This window comes from Cololabis saira, unplaced genomic scaffold (assembly GCF_033807715.1).
Source record: "Cololabis saira isolate AMF1-May2022 unplaced genomic scaffold, fColSai1.1 scf031, whole genome shotgun sequence".
Lineage (NCBI taxonomy): Eukaryota > Metazoa > Chordata > Actinopteri > Beloniformes > Belonidae > Cololabis > Cololabis saira.
This window is the reverse complement of record NW_026906195.1, coordinates 33,906-42,500: the sequence shown is the minus strand read 5'-3', so window position 1 is coordinate 42,500 and position 8,595 is coordinate 33,906. Positions and strand designations below refer to the sequence as shown.

Below are 8,595 nucleotides of genomic sequence, written 5' to 3'. Positions count from 1 at the left end.
AACCATGTGCAAAACACTTTAGGACGTGAGCTGTCGCTGTTACCACGTTGAAATATGTGTGGCTAGATTAAGCGAGACCGTTCTCTGCTGGTTGAAAAAGCCTACAGCACCTGGTATTCCCAGGCGGTCTCCCATCCAAGTACTAACCAGGCCCGACCCTGCTTAGCTTCCGAGATCAGACGAGATCGGGCGCATCCAGGCTGGTATGGCCGTAAGCAGAAGCTGCAGCTTGAAATACCTCTGATATGGAGTTGAAGATAAGTCATAGAATATAAGTCATTGATTTGTTGGTTTTATTTGTTGGAGTTAAAGTGCCTTAACCATGTGCAAAACACTTTAGGACGTGAGCTGTCGCTCTTACCACGTTGAAATATGTGTGGGTAGATTAAGCGAGACCGTTCTCTGCTGGTTGAAAAAGCTTACAGCACCTGGTATTCCCAGGCGGTCTCCCATCCAAGTACTAACCAGGCCCGACCCTGCTTAGCTTCCGAGATCAGACGAGATCGGGCACATCCAGGCTGGTATGGCCGTAAGCTGAAGCTGCAGCTTGAAATACTTCTTATATGGAGTTGAAGATAAGTATATAATACAAGTCATTGATTTGTTGGTGATAATAATTTAGAAGCGCTTATTTGTTGGAGTTAAAGTGCCTTAACCATGTGCAAAACACTTTAGGACGTGAGCTGTCGCTGTTACCACGTTGAAATATGTGTGGGTAGATTAAGCGAGAGCGCTCTCTGCTGGTTGAAAAAGCTTACAGCACCTGGTATTCCCAGGCGGTCTCCCATCCAAGTACTAACCAGGCCCGACCCTGCTTAGCTTCCGAGATCAGACGAGATCGGGCGCATCCAGGCTGGTATGGCCGTAAGCTGAAGCTGAAGCTGCAGCTTGAAATACCTCTTATATGGAGTTGAAGATAAGTCATATAATATAAGTCATTGATTTGTTGGTAATAATAATTTAGAAGCACTTATTTGTTGGAGTTAAAGTGCCTTAACCATGTGCAAAACACTTTAGGACGTGAGCTGTCGCTGTTACCACGTTGAAATATGTGTGGGTAGATTAAGCGAGAGCGCTCTCTGCTGGTTGAAAAAGCTTACAGCACCTGGTATTCCCAGGCGGTCTCCCATCCAAGTACTAACAAGGCCCGACCCTGCTTAGCTTCCGAGATCAGACGAGATCGGGCGCATCCAGGCTGGTATGGCCGTAAGCAGAAGCTGCAGCTTGAAATACCTCTTATATGGAGTTGAAGATAAGTCATAGAATATAAGTCATTGATTTGTTGGTTTTATTTGTTGGAGTTAAAGTGCCTTAACCATGTGCAAAACACTTTAGGACGTGAACTGTCGCTGTTACCACGTTGAAATATGTGTGGGTAGATTAAGCGAGAGCGCTCTCTGCTGGTTGAAAAAGCTTACAGCACCTGGTATTCCCAGGCGGTCTCCCATCCAAGTACTAACCAGGCCCGACCCTGCTTAGCTTCCGAGATCAGACGAGATCGGGCGCATCCAGGCTGGTATGGCCGTAAGCTGAAGCTGCAGCTTGAAATACCTCTTATATGGAGTTGAAGATAAGTCATATAATATAAGTCATTGATTTGTTGGTGATAATAATTTAGAAGCGCTTATTTGTTGGAGTTAAAGTGCCTTAACCATGTGAAAAACACTTTTGGACGTGAGCTGTCGCTGTTACCACGTTGAAATATGTGTGGGTAGATTAAGCGAGAGCGCTCTCTGCTGGTTGAAAATGCTTACAGCACCTGGTATTCCCAGGCGGTCTCCCATCCAAGTACTAACCAGGCCCGACCCTGCTTAGCTTCCGAGATCAGACGAGATCGGGCTCATCCAGGCTGGTATGGCCGTAAGCAGAAGCTGCAGCTTGAAATACCTCTTATATGGAGTTGAAGATAAGTCATAGAATATAAGTCATTAATTTGTTGGTTTTATTTGTTGGAGTTAAAGTGCCTTAACCATGTGCAAAACACTTTAGGACGTGAGCTGTCGCTGTTACCACATTGAAATATGTGTGGGCAGATTAAGCGAGAGCGCTCTCTGCTGGTTGAAAAAGCTTACAGCACCTGGTATTCCCAGGCGGTCTACCATCCAAGTACTAACCAGGCCCGACCCTGCTTAGCTTCAGAGATCAGACGAGATCGGGCGCATCCAGGCTGGTATGGCCGTAAGCAGAAGCTGCAGCTTGAAATACCTCTGATATGGAGTTGAAGATAAGTCATAGAATATAAGTCATTGATTTGTTGGTTTTATTTGTTGGAGTTAAAGTGCCTTAACCATGTGCAAAACACTTTAGGACGTGAGCTGTCGCTCTTACCACGTTGAAATATGTGTGGGTAGATTAAGCGAGAGCGCGCTCTGCTGGTTGAAAAAGCTTACAGCACCTGGTATTCCCAGGCGGTCTCCCATCCAAGTACTAACCAGGCCCGACCCTGCTTAGCTTCCGAGATCAGACGAGATCGGGCGCATCCAGGCTGGTATGGCCGTAAGCTGAAGCTGCAGCTTGAAATACCTCTTATATGGAGTTGAAGATAAGTCATAGAATATAAGTCATTGATTTGTTGGTTTTATTTGTTGGAGTTAAAGTGCCTTAACCATGTGCAAAACACTTCAGGACGTGAGCTGTCGCTGTTACCACGTTGAAATATGTGTGGGTAGATTAAGCGAGAGCGCTCTCTGCTGGTTGAAAAAGCTTACAGCACCTGGTATTCCCAGACGGTCTCCCATCCAAGTACTAACCAGGCCCGACCCTGCTTAGCTTCCGATATCAGACGAGATCAGGCGCATCCAGGCTGGTATGGCCGTAAGCTGAAGCTGCAGCTTGAAATACCTCTTATATGGAGTTGAAGATAAGTCATATAATATAAGTCATTGATTTGTTGGTGATAATAATTTAGAAGCACTTATTTGTTGGAGTTAAAGTGCCTTTACCATGTGCAAAACACTTTAGGACGTGAGCTGTCGCTGTTACCACGTTGAAATATGTGTGGGTAGATTAAGCAAGAGCGCTCTCTGCTGGTTGAAAAAGCTTACAGCACCTGGTATTCCCAGGCGGTCTCCCATCCAAGTACTAACCAGGCCCGACCCTGCTTAGCTTCCGAGATCAGACGAGATCGGACACATCCAGGCTGGTATGGCCGTAAGCAGAAGCTGCAGCTTGAAATACCTCTGATATGGAGTTGAAGATAAGTCATAGAATATAAGTCATTGATTTGTTGGTTTTATTTGTTGGAGTTAAGGTGCCTTAACCATGTGCAAAACACTTTAGGACGTGAGCTGTCGCTGTTACCACGTTGAAATATGTGTGGATAGATTAAGCGAGAGCGTTCTCTGCTGGTTGAAAAAGCTTACAGCACCTGGTATTTCCAGGCGGTCTCCCATCCAAGTACTAACCAGTCCCAACCCTGCTTGGCTTCCGAGATCAGACGAGATCGGGCGCATCCAGGCTGGTATGGCCGTAAGCAGAAGCTGCAGCTTGAAATACCTCTTATATGGAGTTGAAGATAAGTCATAGAATATAAGTCATTGATTTGTTGGTTTTATTTGTTGGAGTTAAAGTGCCTTAACCATGTGCAAAACACTTTAGGACGTGAGCTGTCGCTGTTACCACTTTGAAATATGTGTGGGTAGATTAAGCGAGAGCGCTCTCTGCTGGTTGAAAAAGCTTACAGCACCTGGTATTCCCAGGCGGTCTCCCATCCAAGTACTAACCAGGCCCGACCCTGCTTAGCTTCCGAGATCAGACAAGATTGGGCGCATCCAGGCTGGTATGGCCGTAAGCAGAAGCTGCAGCTTAAAATACCTCTTATATGGAGTTGAAGATAAGTCATATAATATAAGTCATTGATTTGTTGGTGATAATAATTTAGAAGCGCTTATTTGTTGGAGTTAAAGTGCCTTAACCATGTGCAAAACACTTTAGGACGTGAGCTGTCGCTGTTACCACGTTGAAATATGTGTGGGTAGATTAAGCGAGAGCGCTCTCTGCTGGATGAAACAGCTTACAGCACCTAGTATTCCGAGGCGTTCTCCCATCCAAGTACTAACCAGGTCCGACCCTGCTTAGCTTCCAAGATCAGACGAGATCGGTCGCATCCAGGCTGGTATGGCCGTAAGCTGAAGCTGCAGCTTGAAATACCTCTTATATGGAGTTGAAGATAAGTCATATAATATAAGTCATTGATTTGTTGGTGATAATAATTTAGAAGCGCTTATTTGTTGGAGTTAAAGTGCCTTAACCATGTGCAAAACACTTTAGGACGTGAGCTGTCGCTGTTACCACGTTGAAATATATGTGGATAGATTAAGCGAGAGCGTTCTCTGCAGGTTGAAAAAGCTCACAGCACCTGGTATTCCCAGGCGGTCTCCCATCCAAGTACTAACCAGGCCCGACCCTGCTTAGCTTCTGAGATCAGACGAGATCGGGCGCATCCAGGCTGGTATGGCCGTAAGCAGAAGCTGCAGCTTGAAATACCTCTTATATGGAGTTGAAGATAAGTCATAGAATATAAGTCATTGATTTGTTGGTTTTATTTGTTGGAGTTAAAGTGCCTTAACCATGTGCAAAACACTTTAGGACGTGAGCTGTCGCTGTTACCACGTTGAAATATGTGTGGTTAGATTAAGCGAGAGCGCTCTCTGCTGGTTGAAAAAGCTTACAGCACCTGGTATTCCCAGGCGGTCTCCCATCCAAGTACTAACCGGGCCAGACCCTGATTAGCTTCCGAGATCAGACGAGATCGGGCGCATCCAGGCTGGTATGGCCGTAAGCTGAAGCTGCTGCTTGAAATACCTCTTATATGGAGTTGAAGATAAGTCATTTAATATAAGTCATTGATTTGTTGGTGATAATAATTTAGAAGCGCTTATTTGTTGGAGTTAAAGTGCCTTAACCATGTGCAAAACACTTTAGGACCTGAGCTGTCGCTGTTACCACGTTGAAATATGTGTGGGTAGATTAAGCGAGAGCGCTCTCTGCTGGTTGAAAATGCTTACAGCACCTGGTATTCCCAGGCGGTCTCCCATCCAAGTACTAACCAGGCCCGACCCTGCTTAGCTTCCGAGATCAGACGAGATCGGGCGCATCCAGGCTGGTATGGCCGTAAGCAGAAGCTGCAGTTGGAAATACCTCTTATATGGAGTTGAAGATAAGTCATAGAATATAAGTCATTGATTTGTTGGTTTTATTTGTTGGAGTTAAAGTGCCTTAACCATGTGCAAAACACTTTAGGACGTGAGCTGTCGCTGTTACCACGTTGAAATATGTGTGGGTAGATTAAGCGAGAGCGTTCTCTGCTGGTTGAAAAAGCTTACAGCACCTGGTATTTCCAGGCGGTCTCCCATCCAAGTACTAACCAGGCCCAACCCTGCTTGGCTTCCGAGATCAGACGAGATCGGGCGCATCCAGGCTGGTATGGCCGTAAGCAGAAGCTGCAGCTTGAAATACCTCTTATATGGAGTTGAAGATAAGTCATAGAATATAAGTCATTGATTTGTTGGTTTTATTTGTTGGAGTTAAAGTGCCTTAACCATGTGCAAAACACTTTAGGACGTGAGCTGTCGCTGTTACCACGTTGAAATATTTGTGGGTAGATGAAGCGAGAGCGTTCTCTGCTGGTTGAAAAAGCTTACAGCACCTGCTATTCCCAGGCGGTCTCCCATCCAAGTGCTAACCAGGCCCGACCCTGCTTAGCTTCCGAGATCAGACGAGATCGGGCGCATCCAGGCTGGTATGGCCGTAAGCAGAAGGTGCAGCTTGAAATACCTCTTATATGGAGTTGAAGATAAGTCATAGAATATAAGTCATTGATTTGTTGGTTTTATTTGTTGGAGTTAAAGTGCCTTAACCATGTGCAAAACACTTTAGGACGTGAGCTGTCGCTGTTACCACGTTGAAATATGTGTGGGTAGATTAAGCGAGAGCGTTCTCTGCTGGTTGAAAAAGCTTACAGCACTTGGTATTCCCAGGCGGTCTCCCATCCAAGTACTAACCAGGCCCGACCCTGCTTAGCTTCCGAGATCAGACGAGATCGGGCGCATCCAGGCTGGTATGGCCGTAAGCAGAAGCTGCAGCTTGAAATACCTCTGATATGGAGTTGAAGATAAGTCATAGAATATAAGTCATTGATTTGTTGGTGATAATAATTTAGAAGCACTTATTTGTTGGAGTTAAAGTGCCTTAAACATGTGCAAAACACTTTAGGACGTGAGCTGTCGCCCTTACCACGTTGAAATATGTGTGGGTAGATTAAGCGAGACCGCTCTCTGCTGGTTGAAAAAGCTTACAGCACCTGGTATTCCCAGGCGGTCTCCCATCCACGTACTAACCAGGCCCGACCCTGCTTAGCTTCCAAGATCAGACGAGATCGGGCGCATCCAGGCTGGTATGGCCGTAAGCTGAGGCTGCAGCTTGAAATACCTCTTATATGGAGTTGAAGATAAGTCATACAAAAAAGTCATTGATTTGTTGGTAATAATAATTTAGAAGCGCATATTTGTTGGAGTTAAAGTGCCTTAACCATGTGCAAAACACTTTAGGACGTGAGCTGTCGCTGTTACCACATTGAAATATGTGTGGGTAGATTAAGCGAGAGCGCTCTCTGCTGGTTGAAAAAGCTTACAGCACCTGGTATTCCCAGGCGGTCTCCCATCCAAGTACTAACCAGGCCCGACCCTGCTTAGCTACCGAGATCAGACGAGATCGGGCGCATCCAGGCTGGTATGGCCGTAAGCAGAAGCTGCAGCTTGAAATACCTCTTATATGGAGTTGAAGATAAGTCATAGAATATAAGTCATTGATTTGTTGGTTTTATTTGTTGGAGTTAAAGTGCCTTAACCATGTGCAAAAGGGTTAGGGTTAGGGTTAGGGTTAGGGTTAGGGTTAGGGTTAGGGTTAGGGGTTAGGGGTTAGGGTTAGGGTTAGGGTTAGGGTTAGGGTTAGGATAGGGGCTGAGTGCCACTTTGGAATCTTTGATTTGACCCCCTAAACAGTGGAGGGTTAGGGTTAGGGTTAGGGTTAGGGTTAGGGTTAGGGTTAGGGTTAGGGTTAGATTAAGGGGGTAAAATGAGGTAAGCTCCCTGGGAGCTTTCGCGAATAACTTTTTATAGGAAGGTCTTAGAGCTTCGAAACCTTCACCAGACCTAATTCGGCGGTCTAGCTTTCCAACGAGCCCAGCCTCGACCTTCTACGACCTTGGGAAGTGGGAGAAAATAAAAAAAAAAGTTTAAATCTTTCATATCTCAGCCTCTGAAGGTTGTAGAGACTCGGGGTTGGTCTTGTTGGAGAGCTAGACCCCGAAATATGTCCGACGGATTCGGGTTTCGAAGCTCTACGACGTTCCGTTCCGGAGATATAGGGCAAAACGTCCCCCCATAGGAAACGAATGGGCGCGAAAAGGTGTAAAAATTACACTAAGTGTTTTGTCCAAAAACGACCCTCAAGAAAGTGTTTAGGGTTAGGGTTAGGGTTAGGGTTAGGATAAGGCAAGAGTGCCACTTTGGAAACTTTGATTTGACCCCCTAAACAGTGGATCATTTGCTCTATACTTCGGCTACCCCCCCATTTTCGGGTACCCTGATTCCAGTAATACTAATGAGGAAGGGGTGGGACCTTGTCTTCTCGTCCAATCAGCGAAAAGCAAGTTCAAAGGTCTGTAACTTTTGCTAGGAGTGGATCATTTGCTAATGGATGGTACCGTTGGAAAGCTCGTGGTCGTATTATGTTCGACGGAAGCAGTTTCCAAGTCTCTACGACCTTCCGTTCGGAAGTTATGACCGGAAATGTGTATCGCATTGAAAATGAATGGAGCGATAATTTCCTGAAATTTGACAAAGTGTTTTGGTGAAAAAAGTTCCCCCAGAAAGTGTTTAGGAGCACGTTTTAGGCCATTTGGAGTCGATACGTACCTATAAACAAAGTTTTTTTGGGAAAAAATAATTGTGAAATTTGACGAAAATTTCCTGAAATTTAGCTAAGTGTTTTGGTGAAAAAGGTTCACCCAGAAAGTAGTTAGGAGCACGTTTCAGGCCATTTGGAGTCGATAGGTACCTATATTAAACAAACTTCTTTTGGGAAAAATACTTGTAAATTTTCTAAGATTTTCACTAAGTCAACTGTTTGAGTTCAGGCAAGTCCCCAGGAGATGGTTAGGTTCAGTAGGGTTAGGGTTAGGGTTAGGGTTAGGGTTAGGGTTTGTGTTCAACGGTTAGGGTTAGGGTTAGGGTTAGGGTTAGGGTTAGGGTTAGGGTTAGGGTTAGATTAAGGGGGTAAAATGAGGTAAGCTCCCTGGGAGCTTTCGCGAATAACTTTTTATAGGAAGGTCTTAGAGCTTCGAAACCTTCACCAGACCTAATTCGGCGGTCTAGCTTTCCAACGAGCCCAGCCTCGACCTTCTACGACCTTGGGAAGTGGGAGAAAATAAAAAAAAAAGTTTAAATCTTTCATATCTCAGCCTCTGAAGGTTGTAGAGACTCGGGGTTGGTCTTGTTGGAGAGCTAGACCCCGAAATATGTCCGACGGATTCGGGTTTCGAAGCTCTACGACGTTCCGTTCCGGAGATATAGGGCAAAACGTCCCCCCATAGGA

At 45.5% G+C, this 8,595-nt stretch overlaps 20 non-coding genes and 1 pseudogene across 20 annotated transcripts; all 21 read right to left on the bottom strand.

Annotated features, from left to right (window-relative positions):
* Positions 1 to 98: 98 nt before the first annotated feature.
* Positions 99 to 217, bottom strand: LOC133428503 (5S ribosomal RNA). Its single transcript, XR_009773511.1, has one exon. It is a non-coding gene; the product is annotated as a 5S ribosomal RNA (ribosomal RNA).
* A 199-nt stretch (positions 218 to 416) lies between these two features.
* LOC133428534 (5S ribosomal RNA) lies at positions 417 to 535 on the bottom strand. The gene has a single exon (XR_009773541.1). It is a non-coding gene; the product is annotated as a 5S ribosomal RNA (ribosomal RNA).
* Positions 536 to 751: 216 nt separating this feature from the next.
* Positions 752 to 870, bottom strand: LOC133428660 (5S ribosomal RNA). The gene has a single exon (XR_009773660.1). It is a non-coding gene; the product is annotated as a 5S ribosomal RNA (ribosomal RNA).
* A 223-nt stretch (positions 871 to 1,093) lies between these two features.
* LOC133428691 (5S ribosomal RNA) lies at positions 1,094 to 1,212 on the bottom strand. Its single transcript, XR_009773690.1, has one exon. It is a non-coding gene; the product is annotated as a 5S ribosomal RNA (ribosomal RNA).
* Positions 1,213 to 1,411: 199 nt separating this feature from the next.
* Positions 1,412 to 1,530, bottom strand: LOC133428648 (5S ribosomal RNA). Its single transcript, XR_009773649.1, has one exon. It is a non-coding gene; the product is annotated as a 5S ribosomal RNA (ribosomal RNA).
* Positions 1,531 to 1,747: 217 nt separating this feature from the next.
* LOC133428667 (5S ribosomal RNA) lies at positions 1,748 to 1,866 on the bottom strand. The gene has a single exon (XR_009773667.1). It is a non-coding gene; the product is annotated as a 5S ribosomal RNA (ribosomal RNA).
* A 199-nt stretch (positions 1,867 to 2,065) lies between these two features.
* On the bottom strand, positions 2,066 to 2,184 carry LOC133428787 (5S ribosomal RNA). Its single transcript, XR_009773781.1, has one exon. It is a non-coding gene; the product is annotated as a 5S ribosomal RNA (ribosomal RNA).
* Positions 2,185 to 2,383: 199 nt separating this feature from the next.
* Positions 2,384 to 2,502, bottom strand: LOC133428637 (5S ribosomal RNA). The gene has a single exon (XR_009773638.1). It is a non-coding gene; the product is annotated as a 5S ribosomal RNA (ribosomal RNA).
* Positions 2,503 to 2,701: 199 nt separating this feature from the next.
* On the bottom strand, positions 2,702 to 2,820 carry LOC133428804 (5S ribosomal RNA). Its single transcript, XR_009773797.1, has one exon. It is a non-coding gene; the product is annotated as a 5S ribosomal RNA (ribosomal RNA).
* A 217-nt stretch (positions 2,821 to 3,037) lies between these two features.
* Positions 3,038 to 3,156, bottom strand: LOC133428684 (5S ribosomal RNA). Its single transcript, XR_009773683.1, has one exon. It is a non-coding gene; the product is annotated as a 5S ribosomal RNA (ribosomal RNA).
* Positions 3,157 to 3,355: 199 nt separating this feature from the next.
* LOC133428875 (5S ribosomal RNA) lies at positions 3,356 to 3,474 on the bottom strand. Its single transcript, XR_009773865.1, has one exon. It is a non-coding gene; the product is annotated as a 5S ribosomal RNA (ribosomal RNA).
* A 199-nt stretch (positions 3,475 to 3,673) lies between these two features.
* On the bottom strand, positions 3,674 to 3,792 carry LOC133428829 (5S ribosomal RNA). The gene has a single exon (XR_009773821.1). It is a non-coding gene; the product is annotated as a 5S ribosomal RNA (ribosomal RNA).
* Positions 3,793 to 4,009: 217 nt separating this feature from the next.
* LOC133428391 (5S ribosomal RNA) lies at positions 4,010 to 4,128 on the bottom strand (annotated as a pseudogene).
* A 217-nt stretch (positions 4,129 to 4,345) lies between these two features.
* Positions 4,346 to 4,464, bottom strand: LOC133428733 (5S ribosomal RNA). Its single transcript, XR_009773732.1, has one exon. It is a non-coding gene; the product is annotated as a 5S ribosomal RNA (ribosomal RNA).
* Positions 4,465 to 4,663: 199 nt separating this feature from the next.
* On the bottom strand, positions 4,664 to 4,782 carry LOC133428827 (5S ribosomal RNA). The gene has a single exon (XR_009773820.1). It is a non-coding gene; the product is annotated as a 5S ribosomal RNA (ribosomal RNA).
* A 217-nt stretch (positions 4,783 to 4,999) lies between these two features.
* On the bottom strand, positions 5,000 to 5,118 carry LOC133428456 (5S ribosomal RNA). The gene has a single exon (XR_009773466.1). It is a non-coding gene; the product is annotated as a 5S ribosomal RNA (ribosomal RNA).
* Positions 5,119 to 5,317: 199 nt separating this feature from the next.
* On the bottom strand, positions 5,318 to 5,436 carry LOC133428678 (5S ribosomal RNA). Its single transcript, XR_009773678.1, has one exon. It is a non-coding gene; the product is annotated as a 5S ribosomal RNA (ribosomal RNA).
* A 199-nt stretch (positions 5,437 to 5,635) lies between these two features.
* Positions 5,636 to 5,754, bottom strand: LOC133428838 (5S ribosomal RNA). The gene has a single exon (XR_009773830.1). It is a non-coding gene; the product is annotated as a 5S ribosomal RNA (ribosomal RNA).
* A 199-nt stretch (positions 5,755 to 5,953) lies between these two features.
* Positions 5,954 to 6,072, bottom strand: LOC133428640 (5S ribosomal RNA). Its single transcript, XR_009773641.1, has one exon. It is a non-coding gene; the product is annotated as a 5S ribosomal RNA (ribosomal RNA).
* Positions 6,073 to 6,289: 217 nt separating this feature from the next.
* On the bottom strand, positions 6,290 to 6,408 carry LOC133428779 (5S ribosomal RNA). The gene has a single exon (XR_009773774.1). It is a non-coding gene; the product is annotated as a 5S ribosomal RNA (ribosomal RNA).
* A 216-nt stretch (positions 6,409 to 6,624) lies between these two features.
* Positions 6,625 to 6,743, bottom strand: LOC133428528 (5S ribosomal RNA). The gene has a single exon (XR_009773535.1). It is a non-coding gene; the product is annotated as a 5S ribosomal RNA (ribosomal RNA).
* Positions 6,744 to 8,595: the final 1,852 nt, after the last annotated feature.